Source organism: Eumetopias jubatus, unplaced genomic scaffold (genome assembly GCF_037043125.1).
Source record: "Eumetopias jubatus isolate StellerSeaLion01/CBP00866 unplaced genomic scaffold, mEumJub1_p1.0 scaffold_1, whole genome shotgun sequence".
NCBI classification, from domain to species: Eukaryota; Metazoa; Chordata; class Mammalia; order Carnivora; family Otariidae; genus Eumetopias; species Eumetopias jubatus.
The window spans coordinates 12,374,426-12,398,620 of NW_028274807.1; the positions used below are offsets into that span (position 1 = coordinate 12,374,426).

General features: G+C 41.4%; 1 protein-coding gene across 4 annotated transcripts in view; it reads left to right on the top strand.

Moving 5' to 3' along the window:
- The first annotated feature begins 4,338 nt into the window (after positions 1 to 4,338).
- Positions 4,339 to 24,195, top strand: part of TMEM50B (transmembrane protein 50B) — a 34,453-nt gene continuing 14,596 nt past the window's right edge. Inside the window, exons 1-3 of one of the 4 annotated variants that reach the window (XM_028115098.2) lie at positions 4,339 to 4,496; positions 6,554 to 6,620; positions 9,612 to 9,751. The gene's annotated coding sequence lies outside the window, so the exon portion shown is untranslated. The remainder of the gene's footprint in view (positions 4,497 to 6,553; positions 6,621 to 9,611; positions 9,752 to 24,195) is intronic. The other 3 variants (XM_088024032.1, XM_028115091.2, XM_028115085.2) reach the window with 3 other exon arrangements.

A 24,195-nucleotide genomic window follows, 5' to 3' on the forward strand; every position in this document is an offset into this window, starting at 1 on the left:
TTTTTTTAAGCCCCTCGCTAGCTGTGGAGCTCAGTGCAGGGCTTGAACTCACGATCCTGAGATCAAGACCTGAGCTGAGATCAAGAGTCAGACACTTAACCGACTGCCACCTAGGCGCCCCATAGGTGATTATTTTAACACAACACTTAGAAAACCGCCGGACCCATTTGTGAGAGTATCATACTTCTCATTTTCTCCATATGTGTCTCTATTTCTACTGAGGTTATGTCTCCATTTTTTTGTTTGTTTTAACGTGAGGATTTTGAGGCACCTGGGTGGCTCAGTCCAACTCATAATTTCAGCTCAGATCATTGTATTAGGGTCGTGGGATCGAGCCCTGTGTGGGGCTCTGCACTCGGCAGGGAGTCTGCTGGATTCCCTCTCTCCTCCTCCCTCTGCACCTCCCCACCAGGTGCTCTCTCTCTCTCTCTCTCTCAAACAAATAAAACTTAAAAAAAAAAAAACAACACCCTAGGGTTTATGGGGCGCCTGGGTGGCTCAGTTGGTTAAGCGTCTGACTCTTGATTTCCTCTCAGGTCATGATCTCAGGGTCCTGGGATAGAGCCCTGTGTGGCTCCCAGCTCAGCAGGGAGTCTCTTTCTCCCTCTGCCCCTCCCCCAGCTTGTGCTCACTCTCTCCTTCTCCCTCTTAAATAAATAAATAAAATCTTAAAAAAAACCAACCTAGGGTATTTTTGGTTTTGTTTTTTACTATTCTAAAAAGCCAGTTTGAGATTATTTTTCTTGTTACTTGCAACTGAAGGAGCCAACTGATAAATGTATCCACTGTCATCAAGAGTCCAGACTGCAGAAAGAAATGGCCTGTTTTCTTCCTGTATCATCTGATCCTCCAAGCTTTGGTATCATTTTCCATCTAAAGACCAGTCTTTCTTCCAAATGAATGACACTGAATATCTATCCTTTCAGGAGAGGGTCATTTCAGATCCACAGGAATGTGATCTTAGTCTCAAGATACCTTTATCCAAATACAACAGTTCTACTGACTTATGTGAAGTCTTTTTGTTACACACCCCTAAGTTTATGGAGGAAGAGACCACATTTTCAGAAGTACATGTTTACACATTATGCTTTAGTCTTTCAGTTTCTGCATTACACATTGGGTGGGAAGTGAATGTCACTGCATTAGAGTATGTTTATGAAGTTGCCTTGAGAAAATAAGAACAAACCAGAACCCGTGGGACCAAGTATGAAGGACAGCTTGGATTCTTCCTCTTTCTTAATAGGTTTGAACCAACTGGACTGGATCCTACCTGTCTAGTTTTAGGTGAAGCAGTCTTTTAGAACAGTCCTGGCCCAAGCCTGAAAAGGTCCTGAAGTCACAAAGACCCCAGATTCTAGGAGGGCCTCTCTGAGGTTCTGAGGGAATAGGAATTTAAGAAAACATATACTTAGGTAGCTACATGATGGAATACCAGTCAAATCAGGGCAGGCATGAAGTTTTGTTTAAGCTGATTTGCAATTTTACTAAAGACTCAAATCAGTACATTTGAAATGCCAACATTGAAATGCTGACATCAGTGACTTAATCCCAATACATTCCAAATGCCCATATTTTTGAAAGTATAATTACATATATATGTACATATATATATATATATGACTCTCTTTGTAAAGTAGAGGTTTACAGAATGAGAGAAGCTAGCTGCATTAATGTGAGTCCCCACTCATTTCTGGAAAAGCAACCGAAAGCATGTACATCCTCAGGGCAGGTCAACAGTAACATCTTCTTTCAAACGTGGAGGTAAGCATTTCCTTACAGATAGTGTTCTGTAAAAAAAAGGCTTTTAAAAGTCTTGGGAAATCTTAAAACACTTAATCTTTAAGAAGTGAGATTTAAGACCATGATAGAAACTCCTACCTGTTCCCCAGAATCCATTCTTTCTCAGTACTAAAGCCCTGTTTTCCAGCCTTTCTTGACATTTAGTGTAGCTAAGTGACTAAGTTTTTTTGCCAGCAGGATAAAAGCAGAAATGATATGTATATGCAGCTTTGGGGAAAGGTTTTTAAAGACAGGGGGTGTTTCCTTCTTCTCTTCTGCCAGTTGTCTTCTCTCCTGATGGTTGGAATGCAAGCATAATGGCTGGAGCTACAGCAGCTCTCTTAGATCACAAGGTGATAGTGGGAATGGAACTGGATATCTTCCAAGTGCCCATATATTTGAAAGCATAAATAAATACATTTATGACTCTCTTGGTGGAATAATGAGGCTGGATCTGTCTCCATGAAGTGTCAGACCAGCTCTAGACTAACTTTGGACTTTTTAAACATAAGAGGGAAATACCAATTTTTGTTTAAGCCACTGTTATTTTTTGGCTGTCTTCCCATGCTACTTGCAGCCAAACCTAATCCTAATACAATAATCAAAAAAGAAGCAAGATCCAAAACCTTATTTTTAAAAAGCCAACTTTCATAAGTTAATAAGTTTTATGAGTTATACAATTTGACTAATTTTAAAATTGCACATATTTCAAAAGTAAATTATTCAACAAATATTTATTGAGCACTAGATCTTAGCACAGGTATCAGAATGATGGATAATGTAACTATAAATGCATTACTTGCCAAGTGACAAATAAGAGATAGAAAAATAGTATCCATGAGTATGGGAACTTAGGGATAGTGGGAAAATAACACAAAGCGGGGATTGTTCCTCTGACATGCATAAAATCTATAGGAGTAAAAGGAATAGAAGAGGATGGCATTTTGTGATAAGTTGGGACACAAAACCTTTCTTATCATCATACCACAAGCAAAAAACTTTTTTTTTAAAGATTTTATTTATTTGACAGAGAGAGACACAGCGAGAGAGGGAACACAAGCAGGGGGAGTGGGAGAGGGTGAAGCAGGCCTCCCGCCGAGCAGGGAGCCTGATGCGGGGCTCGATCCCAGGACCCTGGGATCATGACCCGAGCTGAAGGCAGACGCCTAACGACCGAGCCACCCAGGCGCCCACAAGCAAAAAACTTCTTAAGATTCCCATTGCTAATACCTGGATTTAGTGTCTTTTCCTCCAAACAACTAAATGGCACCTTATAGGGGCACCTGGGTGGTTCAGTCCTTAGGCGTCTGCCTTCCGCTCAGGTGGTAATCCAGGGGGCCTGGGATTGAGCCCTGCATTGGGCTCCCTGCTGGGCGGGAAGCCTGCTTCTCCCTCTCCCACTCCCCGTGCTTGTGTTCCTTCTCTCTCTGTGTCTCTGTCAAATAAATAAAATCTTTAAAAAATGGCATCTTATATTCTGTAGGAAATTTAGATGGGGCTTTCAAAAGCTGGTGAAGTTATGCTGAAAATTCAAGATGCAGTGTATTTTTATTTACTTACTTATTTTTTTAAAGATTTTATTTATTTATTTGACAGAGAGAGACACAGCAAGAGAGGGAACACAAGCCGGGGGAGTGGGAGAGGGAGAAGCAGGCTTCCCACCCGAGCAGGGAGCCCGATGGGGGGGCTCAATCCCAGGACCCTGGGATCATGACCTGAGCCCCTGGGGATCATGAACTGAGCTGAAGGCAGACGCTTAACGACTGAGCCTCCCAGGCGCCCCTATTTACTTATTTATTAAGTAAGTTCTACACCCAAGGTGGGGTTTGAACTCGCGACCCCAAGAGTTGCATGCTTTACCTAAAGAGCCAGCCAGGCACCACAAGATGTAGTCTTTAAAGGAGACAGTTGGTTTTGGCTAATTGAATTTAAATTAAAAGAATAAATTAAAAAAAAAAAAAAGAAAGGAGACGGTTGGAGGAGACCTGACTATAAGGAAGCCAAAAGTCTGGGTGGATCCCTGGAAAAGTATCAGGCAGAATTAGACTAGTTGTACCGTGCTCGTTACCTCGGGTAACAGTACTAGTTGGTAGCCTTGGATGAGAAACTTCACTTTTCCAGACTTCCATTGCTCAGTGGTGGAGATTAGAAAAGGGCATCCCTACAGACCTTCAGTTCCTCAGAACCCTTTTCTGGAGCACATGCCCTACTGTGGGCAGCTCGCGCGGCCAACGCCGCTGTGGGCCTTATAGGCAAAGAAGTCCCTGCCATCTGGGTCTTGGGCTCCCCGCGCGCGTGATCTCACGGATGCCGCACTCGAAGTCCACCAGCAGAAACGCAGCGGTGGGCACCCGGCCCCAGTCGCCGTCTAGAAGACAGCACTACCGGTCAGGTGTACGCGGCCGCGAACCCTAAAGGCGCAGCAGTCAGCCCACAGCTCCCAGAGCCGCAGAGACGCGGTACCCTCGCCCCGCCCCCTGGCGCCCCCGCCCCGCCCCTCGAGCCCCGCCCCGCCCCTTCGGCCACTTGCTGCGTGCCGATTGGTCGCTGCGGTGCGCACGGCGCCGCACCCCGCCGGCCCCTCTAGCCTAGCGCTGGCCGTCCGCTCCCGGCTCCCGGGGACTGAGGTGGAGCGGTGGACGCTGGCCGGGTCACTGCACAGCCGCCACCTCCTCTGAGCGCGCGCTCGGGGTCGGCGTGGGTGTCGGGGAGGCCAGGTGAGTGCGGCCGGTCGGTCTCGGGGCGCGCGGGGGGCTCGCGCCCGCCGTCCACGCGCGCAGAGGCGCCCCCGGCCGGCCCGGCCTGCGCGGTGCGGCGGCGCCCAGCCCGGCCTCTCCCTCTCCCGCGCCCGGCGCCGCCCGGCGGAACGGGCCCGCGGAGCGCCGCGGCAGCCTGCGGACCGGAGACCTCCACCGCTCGCTCCGGCCCAGCCCGCATCCCCTCGGGCCGACCGTGGCCGTGACGCGCGGGGATCCGCTCTCGACCCGGGCGGGCCGCACCGCCGCGTTACCTGGCCGTCCATTGCCGGTCTGGGGAGGTCTGGAAGGTTCCCATCTCGAGCCTCTCGGCTTCCCAGGGCCACGGGCAGGGGAGAGAGGCGGTGGACGGCTAGCACGGGGAGTCTGGGGGCGACTCAGGTACTTCGTCGCCCCTCTCGTGTGCTCCGAACCATTGCTGGGAATATTGTCAGTGTTCTGTGGACTTTGCCGACTCTGGCCTTAGGAGAGTCAGGTACAGAGGTGGGAAGAGGAAATGTACGAGGCGCAGCTTTCTTTTGATAATTACTCATAAAGTGTGGAGTGTCCTTTTAGGTAAGTAGCAGCAGAAAATTGCCACTGTGGCAGTGGTAGTTGAGCTGGGGAAAACCATTTTGGTTTTTAACCAATAAATTGGGTTCCGAGTTAATCACTGGAAGGTGCTTAATCTCAAATGTAAATATATGACCTTTTTAAAGCCAAAGCAGTGGTGAGATCGACTGTGCTCCCCCCCTTCCTGCTCTTAGTGCCCGGTGAGCGTGTGCGTGTGTGTATGCTCGCGCGTGTGTGTGTCTGTGTGTCTGTCTGTGTGGGGGCGGGAGTCAAGCCTCCGACTGGAGTAAATGTGTCATCACTATGGTGCCTCTCAAAGACAATTTCTCTTTTCGGAGTGTCCCACCTCTTCTCTCAAACTCTTCGTCTACCTGTACCGTGAATCCCTTTTCTTAGCAATTCCCAAGGCTCTTACTCCCGGGCTTGTCACACTATTCTTTTCCCATCGTCGTTAGTCTCTTATTTGTCCTCTCGTGTTTCAAATCCGCTTTGGTTTCAAACGTAGAACACACCTTAAACGTTTTTAGCGATTACAGTGTTGCAAGAGTCTTCGCTCTTAAAATGACAATCAAAAGTTATCTTGAATACTGATACTGCAGGAAAAGCAGGTTTAATGAGAGCAGCAGGAGGATGTCGTTTTCCTCTTCCGGAGACACGCCCTCCCCTCCCCACCCAACCCCCATCCTATGCCCGCTGGGATTCCCGCAGCCCTAACGGGCCGGTCTTAATGAATTCACTGATGGAGTCCAATGGTAGAACATTTATCTGATTAGTTTATCCTTATTTGCTACTTTTAAGTGATAACAATAATATATCTAGGTTGTAAAAAAAATTTTTTTAACGTTGCAGAAGAATATCAAGTGAAAAGTTCAAACAGCACGAAAGTGTATCAAGTAAAAAGTGGGAATTCCTTGTTCACTTTTCATCCTTTATATCTTCAGTTCCAATCCCTAGGAAGAGATCATCCCATAACTGTTGGGCAGTTGACTTATAATCATATCAGGACACATTTCCATATATGTATGTGTGGACCTACCTCATTTTTAAAACGCTGCGTAGTATGCCTTTGTTTAGGTGTACTGTAATATGTTTTATTGGTCCAGTACTGATGGACATTTTCGATGTTTCTGGATTTTAGCTGTTAAAAGCCTTGTTGCATGAAAATCCTTTTGCCATTGTAGGATAAGTTTCAGGTAGATAATTTAAACAGATTATTGTACTTCAGTATAATGTGAGTGCCCTTTCCACCAGGAATGGTTTTTACAATTTAGAAGATTTTACAATTTAGAGGCAGCAGCTAAATTTGTTTAAGTGCATTTCTTAGAATCTGTGTGTCCTTTTATATTTAGAGACTGGATCAAGAAAATTTTGAGGACCTGGTTAAATAATGGCGAATTTTTAGATCTTGTTTCCACTTAGTGGTGTTGACTTTAAGGTTATATTCATTCATTTGATTGGCTTGGCAGGAATAAATAGAGGAGGCCTTCAGGAAGAGATTTGTGAAGAGACATATTTTGTGTACTTTGTCCTGTGGTAAGCACCTTGAATATCCAGTCATAACAAATTCTTGTTCTCTTTTTTTAAATGTTTCTTTTATTGGGAAATGTATCCCAGGTGCAAAAAAAAGTGTGTAGAACATACAAACATATGTGTGTGTGTACATATATGATAATACGTGATTTTTATATATACATATATATATTTAAAGAATATGATTGCTATGATCATTGTATCTACCATCAGATTAAGAATTAAAACATTTGCATCTTTCTTCCAGAGGTAGCCTCTATTCTGATTTGTTGATCTTTCTCTTGCTTTTTTTAAAATAAGCTTTACACGGGCGCCTGGGTGGCTCAGATGGTTAAGCGTCTGCCTTCGGCTCAGGTCATGATCCCAGGGTCCTGGGATCGAGTCCCGCATCAGGCTCCCTGCTCGCCGGGGAGCCTGCTTCTCCCTCTGCCTCTCTCTCTCTCTCTGTCTCTCATGAATAAATAAATAAAATCTTTAAAAAAAAATAAGCTTTACACATATATACACAAATACACACATATACATATATATTTACACATATACATAAATGCACACACACAACAGATACGTACACATCCTAAACAATATATTTGGTTTTGAATGAATAGTGTTAAGATCTCACGCAAATAGATAATGAACATGTTTCAGAGTTTTATTTAACTGTTAGAGTGCCACGGAAAGCTGGTTTTAAGAGAATTTAAGGAATATATATATATATAGTCCCCAGGGAAAGGAATATCTGAACAAAATTCCCGAGTTAGATATAATTGGTTAATGTTACACACAGCAACAAAATCATCATGCCTTTGGGATTATTCTTTTCTACCAGGCTAGAAAAATCATAACACCTTATTAATTTCTCCAGTTAAACTAAACCTTACGGGACTATAAACTGTGTCTTTATTAACAGTGGGTTTTTCATTTAATAATTAGTTATTAATTACAGTTATTATTATAATTTATTAATTATTAATTATTTCCCCCAGAATGCAGATGAATTCCAAACAGGCTTATTAGAAAATACTGGAGCTTTCTAAATTTGAGATTAAAATTTTATTTCATAATTGTAAGCCCAGACCTGACCGCATAAGGAAAGCACGTTATTGTCGCTATTAGATGAAGTTTTCCAGGAAAAGATGAGCAGAACAGAATGGCTTCCCCTTCCCTGCCTGTTTATAGGAGGTCTTTCTGAGGAAGTTAGTGGGTAGTGTTGTGAGTGAGTCCTAGGAAGTGGGGTTCACCACAGTAAGGGCTTCTGGAAGGCTCGAGTGTGGATCGCATACAGGCACCTTGTTTTATTGTGCTTTGCAGATACCGCCTTTATTTATTTATTTATTTATTTATTTATTTATTTATTTATTTATTTATTTAATAAAATGAAGGTGTGTGACAGCCCTGCATGGAGCAAGCCTATCAGCACCTTTTTTCCAACAGCATTTGCTTGCTTCATGTCTCTGTGTCACATTTTGGTAATTCTTGCGATATTTCAAACTTGTTTATTATTATATTTGTTATGGTGTGATCTGCATGACTTGCTGAAAACTCATATGATGCTTCACATTTTTAGCAATGAAGTGTTTTTAAATTAAAGTATGTGCATTGTTTTCTTAGATGTAGTGCTCTTGCATACTTAACAGGCCACAATATAGTGTAAACATAGCTTTCATAAGCACTTGGGAAACAAAAAAATTCATTCGACTAATTTTACGAGGATATTCACTTGATTGCTGCGGTCTGTAACCGAATCTATAATATCTCCGAGGTCTGCCTGTACTGGAAGGACAGCAGAAATGAGAGAGTGAACTGCTCTGTATTTTCTGCTTTTTTAGCTCACATGGCCTGCCTGCAGTTACCACGGTCGGTCAAAGCAGAACCTTTCTGTGAAGGAAGTGAGTGTCCTCTGCTGATGCAGCTGCAGGGCTTGGAAGGGGAGCAGGAACTGTATCACCATATGATCAAGATCAAGCCAAGCCCAGCTGAGTACAGATAGGAATCTGGGCCAGGTTTCGGGGCATTTAGTCGTCAGGTTAAAAAGCTGGTATAGCAGCTGGGACATGTCTGTCTCAAGTTACACTACTTCAATCTGGCCTGGTTATCCTCCTTGTCTGGGGCACAGCTGGATTCTCTTTAGTTCTCCTGTGTCCGATCTTTCCTGTATCCTGGATTCTCTCCCTTTTAAGAAATATTTTTATTATTGAAGTGTACGACATACAAGGTTACATTAGTTTCAGGTGCACAACAGAGTGGTCTGACAATTCTGTACATTACTCAGTGCTTGCCACAATAAGTGTAGCGACCATCTGTCACCATACAATTTATTATCGACTATTCCCTATGCTGTACTTGTCATTTCCCAACTTATTTATTTTATAACTGGAAGTTTGTATCCTGTATTCTCTTTTATTGATTTATTCTCTCGAGTGGTGCTCAAACTCTAGTAGCTTCTTGACAAGAAGGGTTACATTTTTTGGAGACCTTGCCTGTCTGAATATGTCTTGATTCTTAATACTCATACTTCATTGATACTTTTTCTGGTAATAGAATTTCAGTTGAAAATAAGTTTCCTTCAGAATTTTGAAGTTACTGCTCCACTGTTACCTCCTTCCAGTATTTTTTTTTTTTAGAGAGGGAGGGGGAGGGGCAGAGAGAGACTCTTAAGCAGGCTCCAGGCCCAGCATGGAGCCCAACTCTTTGCTCCATCTCACAACCCTGAGATCATGTCCCTGAGCCGAAATCAAGAGTCAGACGCTTAACCGACTGCGCCACCCAGTCGCCCTGGGATTCAACTTTCTAACTGCTTCCCCCAGGTCTTCCCTGGGTTGGTTCTCAGCTCTCCCTACTGCTGGCTTGGGAATTCAGCTTTCTTGGCTGTGCTAACTCAGTTACCACTGCCCATCTGCTTTCCAGCTTTCAGAATTTCATTGCTGTTGTCTCCTCTTCTGTTCTCCATATCATTAGGAGTTTATGACTTTTTAAAAACTCCCTTTCTTGTAGTTTTAGTGAAGCTTCGCGGGGAGCAAAATGAGATGCTTATGTGCAATCTGCTGTCACCACCTCAAGCAGTAAGTTTTTCTGGACGGATGAGTCGTAGCAGTATTGCCAGGAACAGAGTGTTCACTACAAAGCAATCGTATGTATGTGCACCTTCTTTTTGGTGGGGAATGGTTGTGGTATAGGATGGTCACACATGCTGGACACAGCTATTGTTATTAATTCTCACTTTCTGGGGCGCCTGGGTGGCTCATTCGGTTAAACGTCTGCCTTTGGCTCATGTCATGATCCCAGAGTCCTGGAATTGAGTCCTGCGTTGGGCTCCCTGCTCAGTGGGGAGCCTGCTTCTCCCTCTCCCTCTGCTACTCCCTGTTTCTCCCTCTCCCTCCGCTACTCCCCCTGCTTGTGCTCATGCACACCTGTGAGCTCTCTCTATCAAATAACTAAATAGACTCTTTAAAAAAATTCTCACTTTCTGAGAGGGGTGCTGTCATCACTCCAGTTTACATATGAGAAAACCATAGCCTAGGGAAATTTAAAACTCAAATAGTGCTGGTACACAGCAACTGTTCCCTGAAGAGTAGAATGGATACATGAACAGGCACAGCTGGGAAGAGGCTGGATGTGGGAATGGGCCCAAGCCAGTGCTTGCTTCCAAAGCCTGTACTTTTCTTTTTTTCTTTTTTCTTTTCTTTTCTCCTTTTTCTTTCTTTCTTTTTCTTTCTTTCTCTCTCTCTCTTTCTTTCTTTCTTTCTCACTTTCTCTCTTTCTCTCTCTCTTTCTCTCTTTCTCTCTCTCTCTCTTTCTCTCTCTCTCTTTCTTTCGTTCTTTCGTTCGTTCTTTCTTTTTCTTTCTCTCTTTCTTTCTTTCTTTCTCTCTCTTTCTTCCTTTCTTTCTTTCTTTCTGTTTCTCTCTTTGTTTCTCTCTTTCTCTCTGTCTTTCTCTCTCTGTCTTTCTCTCTTTCTCTCTTTCTTTCTTTCTTTCTCTCTTTCTTTCTTTCTCTCTTTCTTTCTTTCTCTCTTTCTTTCTTTCTTTCTTTCTCTCTTTCTTTCTTTCTCTCTCTCTTTCTCTTTCTTTCTCTCTTTCTTTCTTTCTTTCTCTCTTTCTTTCTCTCTCTTTCTCTCTCTTTCTTTCTCTCTTTCTCTCTCTCTTTCTTTCTCTTTCTCTCTCTCTCTTTCTCTCTCTCTTTCTTTCTCTCTTTCTTTCTTTCTTTCTCTCTCTCTCTCTTTTCTTTTCTTTTCTTTCTTTTCTTTTCTTTTCTTTTCTTTTCTTTTCTTTTTTCTTAGCTCTGTGCTCAGTATGGGGCTTGAACTCACAACCCTGAGATCCAGAGTTGCCTGCTTTACCACCTGAGTTAGCTAAGTGCCCTCAAAGCCCGTCCTTTTTGCTGCCTCTGTGTGGGTAATGCTGGAAGATGGTAATTGGTACTTCAAGGTGTCCGTGTCCTTTGAGCCTTTTAGGAATATTCTTACTATAGATCTTTTCTGAACTCATTTAAATACCTTTGCTTTCCCAGCAATGCTTGCAAAGAGGAGGATTACCTTTCATCTGTGTGGGTTGGGAGCTGTGACCCTGGAGCCAGTTTCTCTGAACTGGGGGGGAGGGCATTTACTGAGCAATCCAGAGGATGTAAAGGTGCCTCAGTAGGGCTCTGCCGGAGAGCCTGGGTAAACATGGTCTCGGAGAGTGAGTGGAATATTGCTATGGCTGGAGCAGCTCTTGTATTATGCAGCTGTTAATCTGAGTTTAGGTTGCAATTCATGATAGTAAGCCTTCCTGTTTTTTTTTTCAACTTTTTTATTACAGAATATTGTAAACACATAGCAAAGTTAAACAGTGCATTCAACATTTTAACATTTTGCCCTATTTGCTTTATTTTTTTTCTTTGCTTAATCATGTGATAGTATGTTGCTGACATTGACACTTAACCCCTAAATAGGTAAGCATTTGTTTCCTAAAAACAAGATCATTCTCTTACATAACCACAATTCTACCATTATCACACCCAAGAAAATAATTCTGTAATGTCTTACCTGTATTTGAGTTTCCCCATGTGGCCCAGACTGCCTTAAAAAAATCTTTTTTGAAATTAGAATCAGTGAAGGTTTGTACATTTCACTTAGTTTGTTAATTGTATGTTTTGACATAGTTGAAATTAATTATTAATGGATTTGACATAGTTGAAATCCTGTGAAGTTTCTGGCTCATATTGCTCTTGGAGACTGTTTCATTACAGTCTAGATGGTGCTGCTTAGAATCTTAGCAGTGGAAGGGAACCTTGAGTGAATTTGGTGTAGTGATTCCTATGGTTTACGTGGGAAGTTTGGTGGTTTGTTTTTTTTTTAACCTGGGAAGTTTTAAAAAATAGGTAACTTGGCATTAGTCTTGACTTTATGATCTTTGGGGGAGGGGTCCCAATTACTTTTTTTTTTTTTTTAACTCCCAAGTTACTATGAGGTTATCTTGGCACTGCTCCACAGACCTGTGTTTGGGAACCACTGATTTAGTCCACCTGTCTCATGGGCCAGTGTCACTGGAAGCAGGGCTCCTAGTGTTCTTTTTTCCCTTTTTTTAGACATTATTTGAATACCATTTGTTAAGCATACACACAAAGTAATTGCTCTGCAACATGATGTGCTATTATTAAAGCAAAACAAAAACTCATGAAAGCATTTATGCTAATTCCACCTAGAGAGGGAAATGTTTGATGTGTGTCCTGAAGGTTGAATTGGAAGTTTGCCTGTAGACAATAGATGAAAGGGGCATTCCAAGGGTGTGTGTGTGTGTTTAATATAGGTATATATTAAATTCATATATCTAATATAGATGTATTATTATATCAGATATATAGTATATATGACCATATTATATATTAGGTATCTAATATCGTAATACATATATATATAAGATATGTGAAATATCTGAATATATTTGTCTAAATTAGATATATAATATATATAAACATATGAAATATAAATATAGCTCTATACAGTTTAGCAGCTTGCCCCACAGTAGGTATTTAACAAGTATTGACTGCCTTCCCCCTTCCGTTTCTTTGTGGCTTTAGGTATAGTGTCAAGATAGCAGGAGATAAGAAGGCTGTGTTAGGGAAAGATTTCAAGTAGCCTGTACATTTTGGAATTTATCTCACTAGCTGTTGGAAGTTTGTGAGTGAACGGCACAATCCAGTCTGAGTTTGAGAGAGAAAATTCTGGCAGAATATGGACTTGGGGGGTGCCTGGGTGGCTCATTTGGTTGGGTGACTGCCTTTGGCTCAGGTCATGAGCCTGGAGTCCCGGAATCGAGTTCCGCATCGGGCTCCCTGCTCAGCGGGGAGTCTGCTTCTCCCTCTGACCCTTTTCCCTCTCGTGCTCTCTAGCTCTCTCTCTCTCTCAACTAAATAAATAAAATCTTTAGAAGAAAAAAAAGAATACGGACTTGGGAAGGCAAGGAAGATGATTTTAAGAAATAATATGTTTGAATATACTGTCACAGCAGAACTTATTTTCCTCACCCAAATGACGTTTTTTATTACCAGCTTTTACAGATTGTCAGTTTCATTTCTTTTTTTTCTTCCTTAAGATTTTACTTATTTATTTGACAGGGGGAGAGAGAGAGCCACAAGCAGGGGGAGAAACAGGCAGAGGGAGAGGGAGAAGCAGGCTCCCTGCTGAGCAGGGAGCCTGATGCGGGGCTCAATTCCAGGACCCTGGAATCATGACCTGAGCTGAAGGCAGACACTTAACTGACTGAGCCACCCAGGTGCCCCCAGATTATCAGTTTCAATAAACCTAGGTATAAAGTTGACTCTCTCATTTTATGACAGGATAATGAAACATGTACGCATTTCACATTTTGAAAGCTATATAGAGTCAGTCATTCAGCAAGTATTTGAGTGCCTAGCCTAGTGTGCATCAGGCACTGTTCTAGGCTCTGGGAATGCCACAGTGAGTGAAATGGACTTAGACTGTCCTTCATGGAGCTTACCCTCTACAGGGGAGGTAAATATTTATCAAATAATGAGATTAATAATGCAATACTAGGGGAATTAGGAAGTCAGGAAAGTCAGTATCGTCTCTCACTTGGGTATTTCAGTAGCCTATGAACTGGTCTCTCTCTTTCCATTCTTAGCCCTTACAGTCTGTTCTTCCACAGAAGCCTAAGGGATCCTTTTAAATGTACATCACTCTGCGAAGCACTCTCTTATGGCTCTCTATTTCAATCAGTAAAAGCCAGAGTTCTCACAGTGGCCTCCGAGGCTCTGTAAGTATCCTTCCTTGCCTCTGTTACCTCTCTGATCTTGTTTTCTCCTACTTTCCCCTCTCACTCACTCTGCTTCGGCCACACTGGGTAATACCCAGACACTGCCTTCGGGGCTTCACCCTGCTGTTGCTCTCTCTGACAAATATCCAGAGGGCCAACTCTCTCCCTACCTTCAAGTCTTCGCTCAGCTAGTACCTACTTAATGGGGCCTCTCTTGACCACCAATTTGACATTTCAGCTGGCCCCACTATCGCCTGCACTCCTATTGTTCCTTACTCTGCTTGTTTTTTTCCCCCCATGACACTTAATTACTTTCTAACATGGTATATCATTTACTTTAAAAATTATGTTTATTGTCCCCTCCCCCCACCAAGCTCCATACAGATAGTGCTTTTTATCTGTTCATTGATGTATATTATGTGTCCAGTACCTGGTATGTAATAGGCATTGTAAATAAACATTTAATGAGGAAGGGAAAGCTGAGTGAAAAAGTGGTAGCTAAGCTGACCTCTGTAGTGGAGTAGACGTTAACGAAGTGAGCTAGGAATGGAGAGGTATCACACAGAGGTGTGCAGGTTCTAGATGAGGTGATGAGCAAGTATGAGGTACTAAAGAGAAACCAGGATACCTGTAGGAAAGAGACAGAGTGTTATAAGAGGAAGCTGGGACCAGTAAGGACTGGGCTGTACTATAGACTTCTGTCTTTATCTTAAATGAGAGGGAAATTTTTAAAGTTTTAAGCAGGAGGGAAATACCAGATTTGTGCCTTTTTAACAAAAGTCATTCCAGCTGCAGTATGGAGGACATATTGATGGGGGCAGGAGTGGATGTGGCTGTATCAGTTGGGAGGCGGTGGTAGTTGGACAGTACTCGGGTCAGGTGGTGGAGGTGGAGCAAACTTAGGAGGCATACTCAGGTGATGCACTGGATGTGAGAGGGAAGAAAGAAAAAGCAGGGATGACACCTGGGTTTCTAGCTCGTAAAGCTGGATGAGTGATGATTCATTCATTGTAGGGAATCCCAGAAGGGGGTCAGGTTTGGAGGAGGAGATCATGAACTCAGGTCCCGATATGTTGATTTTTGAGGTGACTTTGAGACAGCCAGGGGATGTCTTGCAGGTAATTGGATGTATGGATCTAGGATTGGCTATTTCAGTCTGCAAATCAACTGTATAGAGAAGTGGTGGAGGGGAGGATTTGCCAATAACCCACACTGTGAATAATTAAAAGTTGTTAACAAGGATATTACTGGGGGAGATTATACAGTTATAAAATTAAAGTCTCTTGAAAAAAATCTATGCTCCCTGTCCTTTACTTTGGTTTTAGATTTAAGCCTTTCACCACAGTTGGTTGTACTTACTACATTTTATTCTTGTTATATGTGATTTATAGGTCAGAAGGCAAATAAGCCTTCCCTGAGATAAAGTATATAAAACGTCTTTTCCAGAAGTACTTACATCTCTGAATAATTCATACTGTTGGATTTTAAGGCCTATAAAATATTCACACTGTGAGTGTCTAGAAACCAGGTTTATAGCAAACCAAGAAGAGAAGCTATTCCTCATACTCCTTTGGCAAGATTTGAATCAGCAGCAATCACCACAATCATTGTAGACCTCATCGGACTGCTTTCTTTTATTTCCAGATGATCACAGGGTTCCTCTAAATTCAGTCTGTTCCTCTTCTATCTTGTTCTTCTTGGTCTCCTCACCACAGGCAGTGGAACAATAATTTTCTCTTTATGAAACCTGAAATGGGGGAAATACTGTGAAACTCTCTGATGACGACTGGCAGTATAGTGTTGTAATGGTCACAAGCACAGAATTGTGGACTAGATCTGAAGGAACTTCACTGGCAATCCCAACTTTCCTCCTTGCTAGCAGTGTTAACCATTCTCTAAACCTTTTCAGTGATAGGAGATAATATTAGGGACTGCCTTAGAGCATTTGTGAGGATTGAAGGCAATAGTCCCATGAATAGGGTTTTTCTGAGGTTGGAATGGAGTGGTCTGTAAAGAGCCTAGCACCTGTACGCATCCTGTAACTAATAGCAGTACTGGTAAGAGTGGGGAAGACAGAGGTTTTATTTTTGTTTCATTTAAGTCAACTTGTTCTGCTCTGGCTATGTAGAGCAAGGATCTTGAATGGTATTTATATTTTGTTTTTTATTAATCTGATTTTTTTGCAATGGATTTTTTAAATGATACAAATTATAATTTAATGTAACAATGTTAATTGATTTCTCTGATGATGAGGGCTGTCTTATTTATCTGTATTTTCCCCACCCTGCCTTGCTCGTAGGAGGTGTTCTGTAAATATTCAGCACACGCTCTAGAGGGGTTTTGTGCTGATTAAATGCCACCCTACCCACAGGTCTGCTGTAGTGCCTGCATACAGTGATTCAGGGCAGACAGGACAGCCATCAGAGACGGACACTGACTCAGACCTCAGCCCTCCTCCACATCTTCTACCTGAGATGCCTCAACTGCCCTGTGACTTCAGTTACCTCTGAACTACTCTGAGCTTCTAATCTGTATTTCTGTCTTAAGCAACTCTTTCAGTGGTTCCCGTACATCTGTCTTAGGTATTTTCTACCTGAATGTTCTTTAGTCCTTTCAAATACATTATGCTCAGATTCTCCTCTCCCATTCTCCCTTTCCTGTTTTGGCTAATGGTGTCTCACCATCCGCCAGGCATCCAGCCATTGTCATTCTTAGCTTCTCCCTGCCTGTTGATAATGCCCCTTTGGTAGTCCTCAGATAAGAACCTCGTACCTTGGCTTGTACCAGTGTGGCTTCTGTGTGCGTCCTTATTCCCTCCCTCCTCCACACGGTTGCTGCCAGCATTATCTTCCTAAATTACAGAGATGATCTTGTCACTTCCCTACTTACAAGCCCAGAATTTTCTTCCTTCTTTTTCATCTGTCAAACTCTTATTCATGCTTCAAAACCCAGCTAAGTTTGCTCTTCCTCTGTCAAACTTCCCTCAGCTCTTCCTGGCAAGTACTATCCTTTGACACTTTATTTCATGTTTATGTTGTAGCACTTTCACACTACAGCTCATAATGTGTGTGTGTTATGGCCCATATTGCAATGCAATTACAATGTTCTGACAATGTTCCTAACTAGACTGTTCTCTACATTGATTGCCTTAATCGTTTTTATATACTCAGTGCCTAACACTAGTAGCATTTAACAAAGTGGAAAGATGGCAGAACAGACAGATGGTAGTGCAGAAATTTGATTAATGGGAACATTTCTGAATTAGATGTTATTTGGGACTTTGATGCATACAGAAATTTCTCAGACTGCGTTTGTATGTTGAAGTGTGTAGTTGTTTTCTCCTCTTGCTTTTGCAAGTGTCCTTGGGTTTCCTAAACTGAGTTTTTGGAAATGAAATTTTGGCAGTTGAATCATTTAAAATGCCCTCTGAAAAGGATTCCTGTTTCCTTTTATAAAGAGTTGCCTCTCTTAGTAATGGGAATAATTGCTATCTAATATATTATAAGACTTGTGGGTTGGACCAGTAATCCATTAGTTCAGTTCACTAATTTTGTTTTGTTTTGTTTTGTTTTTCACTTGGTACCAGGGTCAGTTTTGTGGGAGAACCTACCAATAATTTCCTTGACCTCCAAAAAGTCCTAATTTTATTAAAAGCAGTTACAGACACATTACATTATACAAAGAGGTTTCTCAACAGGCAAGAAGAATCAGCACTTCATTGTGTTAATTATGATAACTTTTGAAACTTTTGAAATTTTTGTATTTAAAAAGTAATTCATGCTAAGAGCTGCAAACTTTGAAGATAGACAAAAAACAAAACAAACATGCAGTCCTATCACCCATATATATAATAATATTATAAAAGTGTTGGTGTTTGTTCTTCTGGTATTTCTACTTATGTATGTGTTTTTATATGTAGATTGGTAGTTCTTTTTTTGAAAAAGGAAATAATGCTATACATACAGTTTTAATAACCTTACTTTTTTCACTTAGTATTAACCATTACCATTCACTTGTGCCATTAAATGTTTTTCAGAAATAGATTTTTTTTTTTAAGATTTTATTTATTTATTTGAGAGAGAGAGCATGAGAGAGAGCATGAGAGGGAAGAGGGTCAGAGGGAGAAGCAGACTCCCCGCTGAGGAGGGAGCCCGATGCAGGACTCGACCCCGGGACTCCAGGATCATGACCTGAGCCGAAGGCAGTCGCCTAACCAACTGAGCCACCCAGGCGCCCTCAGAAATAGATTTTTTAACGTTTGCATTAAGTAAAGTATTTTGCTGAACTGTTTATTCTATAATTGAACATTTAGGTTTTCTCCGAGTAGTCTTTGCCTTCATTGAGTTTCCAAAGGCTTGTTATATTAAGTATTGTGTACTTGTTTCCACTTTAAGCCAGGGAGCCAGTGTTCGGAGTATTGTCAGTTTATGTTACATCAACACTGTGTCATGATAAAATATGCTTATCTTTTGGTGACTGTCAACAATAAAGCTCCTGTGAAAGGCATTCTTCCCAGTTGAGAGGGTTCGTTCTTTTTTTTTTTAAAGATTTTTTTATTTGAGAGAGTGAGAATGAGAGAGAGAGAGTACATGAGAGGGGAGAGGGTCAGAGGGAGAAGCAGGCTCCTCGCCGAGCAGGGAGCCCGATGCAGGACTCGATCCTGGGACTCCAGGATCATGACCTGAGCTGAAGGCAGTCGCTTAACCAACTGAGCCGACCCAGGCGCCCGAGAGGGTTCGTTCTTAATAGACTAGCCTTCTCCCTCCCTTTCCTCTCCTAAATGTTTACCATAGCGACTGGGCCCCTGGTGGCCTTGGCTCCTTTTCACCTTAAAGCTCTTCGTCTGGTTTCCTGTTAGGGCTGTGAAACCCAGATCCCTCGCGAGGTCAGGGTTAATCTGTGATCCAGCCTTACCTGTCGCTCTCCAAACTTACTCCCAGCCAACCTGCTTCACTAACTTAACTGTGTCCTGAATCTCTTTGGTACCAGGTAATTCTTCCTTGCTGGTACCAAAGGGACCTAGGGGCTTTGTATATAATTTTCCCTTGCCCTCCTCGATCTCTTTTGTTGCTTCTTAATCTAATTAACTTTACTCAGCTTTTAAATTTTAGTATGTTTTAAGATTTTAGCAAGTGTTACCTCTTCATAGAGGCTTTCCCCAATCATCTTTTTTTTTTTTTAAGATTTTTATTTATTCATTCGAGACACAGAGATAGAGAGAGCACGAGCAGGGGGAGAGGCAGAGGGAGAACAGGCTCCCCGCGGAGCCAGGAGCCCGATGTGGGGCTCGATTCCAGGACCCCGGGATCACGACCCGAACCGAAGGCAGACGCTTAACCATCTGAGCCACCCAGGCGCCCCCCAATCACCCTTTCTAAAACAGGTCTCCCCTTTATTCCCTGTTAGGATCCTGCACGTTTCCTCCATAGTAATTATTTGTATTACTTCGATGTTTCTCTGCCTCACTCCATCCCTGACCCTCCAGTTTAAGCCCCAGAAGGGAGGAGATCATGACATTTCAGAAATCATTGTATGCAAATAGCTATATATTTTCTGCTTTAGAACTATTTATAATTAGGTTAATATATGGGAAATGAACTTTATAATTGGAAATAAGACTTTTAACTTCAGACATTGTCTTAAATTCATGGTGACCTTCCCTTCCCTATTAACCAGTTAATATTTAATCTTTGATGATAATTCATTATCATATCTGTAGAATAGTGATAAAATGTGCAGGACTTCAGTGTAGCTAAAGCATATCTGAATGATAAACTTCTAAAAACATTTTGTGAGTAAAATTTACATACTGTAAAATACACAGGTCTTAAGTGTACACTTCAGTGACTTTTGATAAATGTATGTACCTGTACAACCATTATCCCAATTAAGATATAGAACATTTCCATCACCGCCCCCACCAGAAGTTCCCTGGTAGTCAGTCCTTACCCCCTGTAGGCAAACACTGTTCTGATTTCTGGGACTGTCGACCAATTTTACTCTTCTTAAGCTGCATTTAAATGGAATTATACAGCATATACTTTTTTTTTAAGATTTTATTTTTTTTGACAGAGTGAGACAGACACATACACACACACACACCACAACACAAGCAGTGGGGAGTGGGAGAGGGAGGAGCAGGCTTCCCTCTGAGCAGGGAGCCCGATGCGGGGCTCCATCCCAGGACCCCGGAATCATGACCTGGGCTGAAGGCAGACGCTTAACTGAGCCACCCATGTGCCCCCAGTATATACTCTTTTGTGTCTGCCTTCTTTCACTTAAATCATGTCTTTGAGGGCTTACTTTTTTTTTTTCCCTGTGTGGTTGTATTTATCAGTTCATGCTTTTTTGTTGCAGAACAGTATTCCATTGTATGAATCAATCATAACTTATTTTTTGTTTTTAAGGATTTTATTTATTTATTTGAGAGAGAGCAAGAGATAGAGAGCGCAAGCAGGGGTGGGGGTGGAGCAGAGGGAGAGGGAGAAGCAGGCTCCCTGCTGAGCTCGATCCCAGGGCCCCAGGATCATGACCTGAGCTGAAGGCAGATGCTTAACCAACTGAGCCACCCAGGCGCCCCTCGATCATAACTTGTTTATCCATCCATCTGTTGATGAGCATTTAGATTATTTCGGTTTGGGGCTATTATGAATAAAACTGCTAAAAACTTTCTTCTCTAAGTCTTTTTTGTGCGTGGATATGTTTTTACTTCCCTTGGCAAATACCTAGGAATGGAATTGCTGGGTTATAGGGAGGTTTATTTTTAACTTTATAAGAAACTGCCACCAGAAATATATGAAATTTCCACTTGTTCTACAACCTCACCCACATTTAGAGTTGTCAATCTTTTAAATTTTAGCTGTTCTAGTGGATGTGAGATGTTATATTTCATTAATTTGCACTTCCCTGATGACTGATAATGTTGAATATACCTTATGTGCTTCTTGTCATTGTCTTTTTTAGTCTTTTGCCTATTTCAAGTTTGCTCAAGTCTTTTGTCCTTTTTTTTAAAATAAGATTTTATTTATTTATTAGAGAGAGAGAAAGCACAAAAGCAGGGAGAGTGACAGGCAGAGGCAGAGGGAGAAGCAGGCTCCCCACAGAGCAAGGGGAGCCCAGTGAGGAACTCGATCCAGGACCCCGGGATCATGATCTGAGCCGAAGGCAGTCGCTTAACCAACTGAGCCACCCAGGCGCCCAAGTCTTTTATACTTTTTATTGCCTATATTTTATCTTGTTATTACTAATGTTTAGTTCTTTCTATATTATAGATCCAAATCCTTTGTCAGATATTTGTTTTGCAAATATCGTCTCCCAGCCTGTGTTTCCAGTGTTTGGACCTTCTATAGTATATTGTATTTATAATAAAGTATAATATATAATTTATTGTAATAAATTGTATTTATTTTTCAGAATAATTGGACACATTACTTTAAATTTAGAGGTATTTCACCTCAATCCATATTGAAGCATATTATTTGAAGATATAACTAACATACTGTTTAGAAATAAGTTCATCTTTGTGGACATGCCATACAGTTATAATTTTTGCTTTACATAGTTATCTTTTAAGTAAAAGAAGAAAAGATCATCTTTTATGTTTACCCACATATTGATCATTTCTGGTTTTCTGCATTTCTCCCTGCAGATCTGAGATTCGTCTGGCATCATTTCCCTTCAGCCTGAAGAATTTCCTTTAGCATTATTTTTAGTGCAGATCTAGTGATGAATTATCTCAGTTTTGTTTACCTGAAAATATTTTTATTTTATCCTCATTTTTATAAAAAAGCTTTATTGAGATATACATATGATAACATTCACCTATTTTAAGTGTACAATTCAATGTTTTCTTCGTATATTTAGAGTTGTGCAATCATCACCACAGTCTTATTTTCTTTTTTTAAGTTTTTATTTATATTCTTTTGTTAACATACAGTGTACTGTTAGTTTCAGGTGTACAATTTAGTGATTCAACACTTCCATACAACATCCAGTGCTCATCATGACAAGTGCCCTCTGTAATCCTCATCACTTATTTCACCTTTCCCCCCACCCACCTCTCCTCTGGTGACCATCAGTTCTCTGTAGTTAATGGTCTATTTCTTGGTCTCTCTGTCTCTTCCCCTCCCCTTTGATGGTCTGTAATTTTAGAACCTTGTGCCCATTAGCAGTGACTCCCTATTCCACTCTCCCCCACTGTCACTAGGCAACCACACATTTATTTTCTGTCTATAGATTTGCCTCATCTGGACATTTCACATAAATGGAATCATACAAGATTAGCATAATGTGTTTGAGGTTCCCCTCTGTTGTGGCATGTATCAGTACTTCATTCCCTTTTATCACTGAATCTGTATTCCATTGTATGATATGCCACATTTTATGTATCCGTTCATCAGTTGATGTATGTTAGATTGCTGTACTTCTTGGCTAGTATGACTAATGCTGCTGTCAACATCTGTGTTCAGGCTTTTTGTGTACGTGTGTCTTTTTATTTCTCTTGGGTAGATACGTGTGTCTTTTTATTTCTCTTGGGTAGATAGGTAGTAGAATGGCTGTCATGCTCCCTTTTAAAAAATATTTATTTATTTTGAGAGAAAGAGAGAGAATGCACTAGGTGGGGGGGGGGGGTGGCGAGCAGAGGGAGAGAATCTTAAGCAGGCTCCCTGCTCAGCTTGGAGCCCAACTCGGGCTGATCTCATGACCCTGAGATCATGACCTGAGTTGAAACAAGAGTTGGATGCTTAACTGGCTGAGCCACCCAGGGGCCCCTATCATGCTCTCTTCTGAAGAATATTTTCACTGGATACTGGGATTGATTACTTAAAAAAAAAAAAAGCACTTAAATTCTTTTCACTATCCTGGCCTCTGTTGAAATGTCATTGTGATAAGTTGATTTTTTTCCCCCTAAAACTATGTCAAGTGTTTCTTTTATTTCTGATTTTCAGCAATATGATATTTTCTCTGTTTAACCTCTTTGGAGTTTGCTGAGCTTCCTGGATTTGTAAATTAATATTTATCATCAAACTTGGGAAATTATTGGCCATTATTTCTTCAAATATTTTTTTCCTCCTTCTGTCTTTTTCTGGGACCCAGTTAAACATATATTGGATCAGTTACTAGTGATCCTTAGTTTGCCAAGGCTCTGTTCATTTTTTTTCCTTAGAAAAAATATCCCTTAAAAAAAAAAAACAAAACCCTGTTCTTTAGACTGGATAATTTCTTCTGATCTTTCTTCAAGTTTACTACCCTTTTCTACTCCTGTCTCTAATCTCCTATTAAGCCCATTTAGTTAATTTAAAATTTCAGATTATAGTTTTCAGTTTTAAAATTTACAGTAAAAATTGTCCACTGAGATCCTTCATCAGTTTAGTTATTTGGACCATGTTCCTTTAAGTCTTTGAATGGTTTATATTGGTAGCTTTAAAGTCCTTGTCTGCTAATTTCAATATCTGAGTCATTTTGGGGTCTATTTCTATTGACTTCTTTTTCTTTAGTCCTTGAAAATAGATCACATTGTTCCTGCTGTGAATGTCTAATAATTTTTTACTACATATTAGACATTGTGGATGATACATTATAGACACTCTCAATTCAGTTATCTTCATCAGAAGGGTGTCAGTTTTTGTTCTAACAGGTGGATAAAATGCTGGCTGATCACCTTGAAATTATAGACACTTGGTTTTACACCTTATTAGAGTAATGCCAAGGTGTTTACTGATCTCTGACTTGGTGGAACTCAAACTCTAAAATATCTTGCAGTGGGCACAGGGGAACTCTGCTTAGTTCTTTTAGCCTTCCAGCTAATTTTTTTCCCCCTGCTGAGTTTCTTGGGAGTTGAGTTTGGGGGGTTAGTCAGATATTTAAAGAGAGTTTATATTAAGGTGTTTGGGGCTCCTTCCTGTAACTCACCCCTTTCCAAGATTTCCTCCTCAGTTCCCAGCTATTCTAATCCTGAACTCCATCCTCTTACACCTCACACCAAAAAGACTGGCATTTTTGCTCAAGTTTTAGCCACGATGCACCACAGAGACTCAACTGGGCTGGGAGTGGGAGGCTAGGGGGTTCTTCAGGGGAAAAAGCTGTATGAAAGCGGGTCTTACTCATTGTGTTTTCTTTCAAGGGTAAATTCCCTCCAGTTTCTGCCGGCTTTTCAGCACTCTTCAGTGCTTTCAAATAGTTTTGGAATTTAAGGTGTTCCTGGATCACCTCATCTGAATGTGCCTTTTTAGAAAATTCTCACATGTTGTACCCTTATAGTTCTTTATGCACATGATTTTTCTCCTTCTAGTTATTGAGTGCTGCATTCCTGATAACTCCAAAA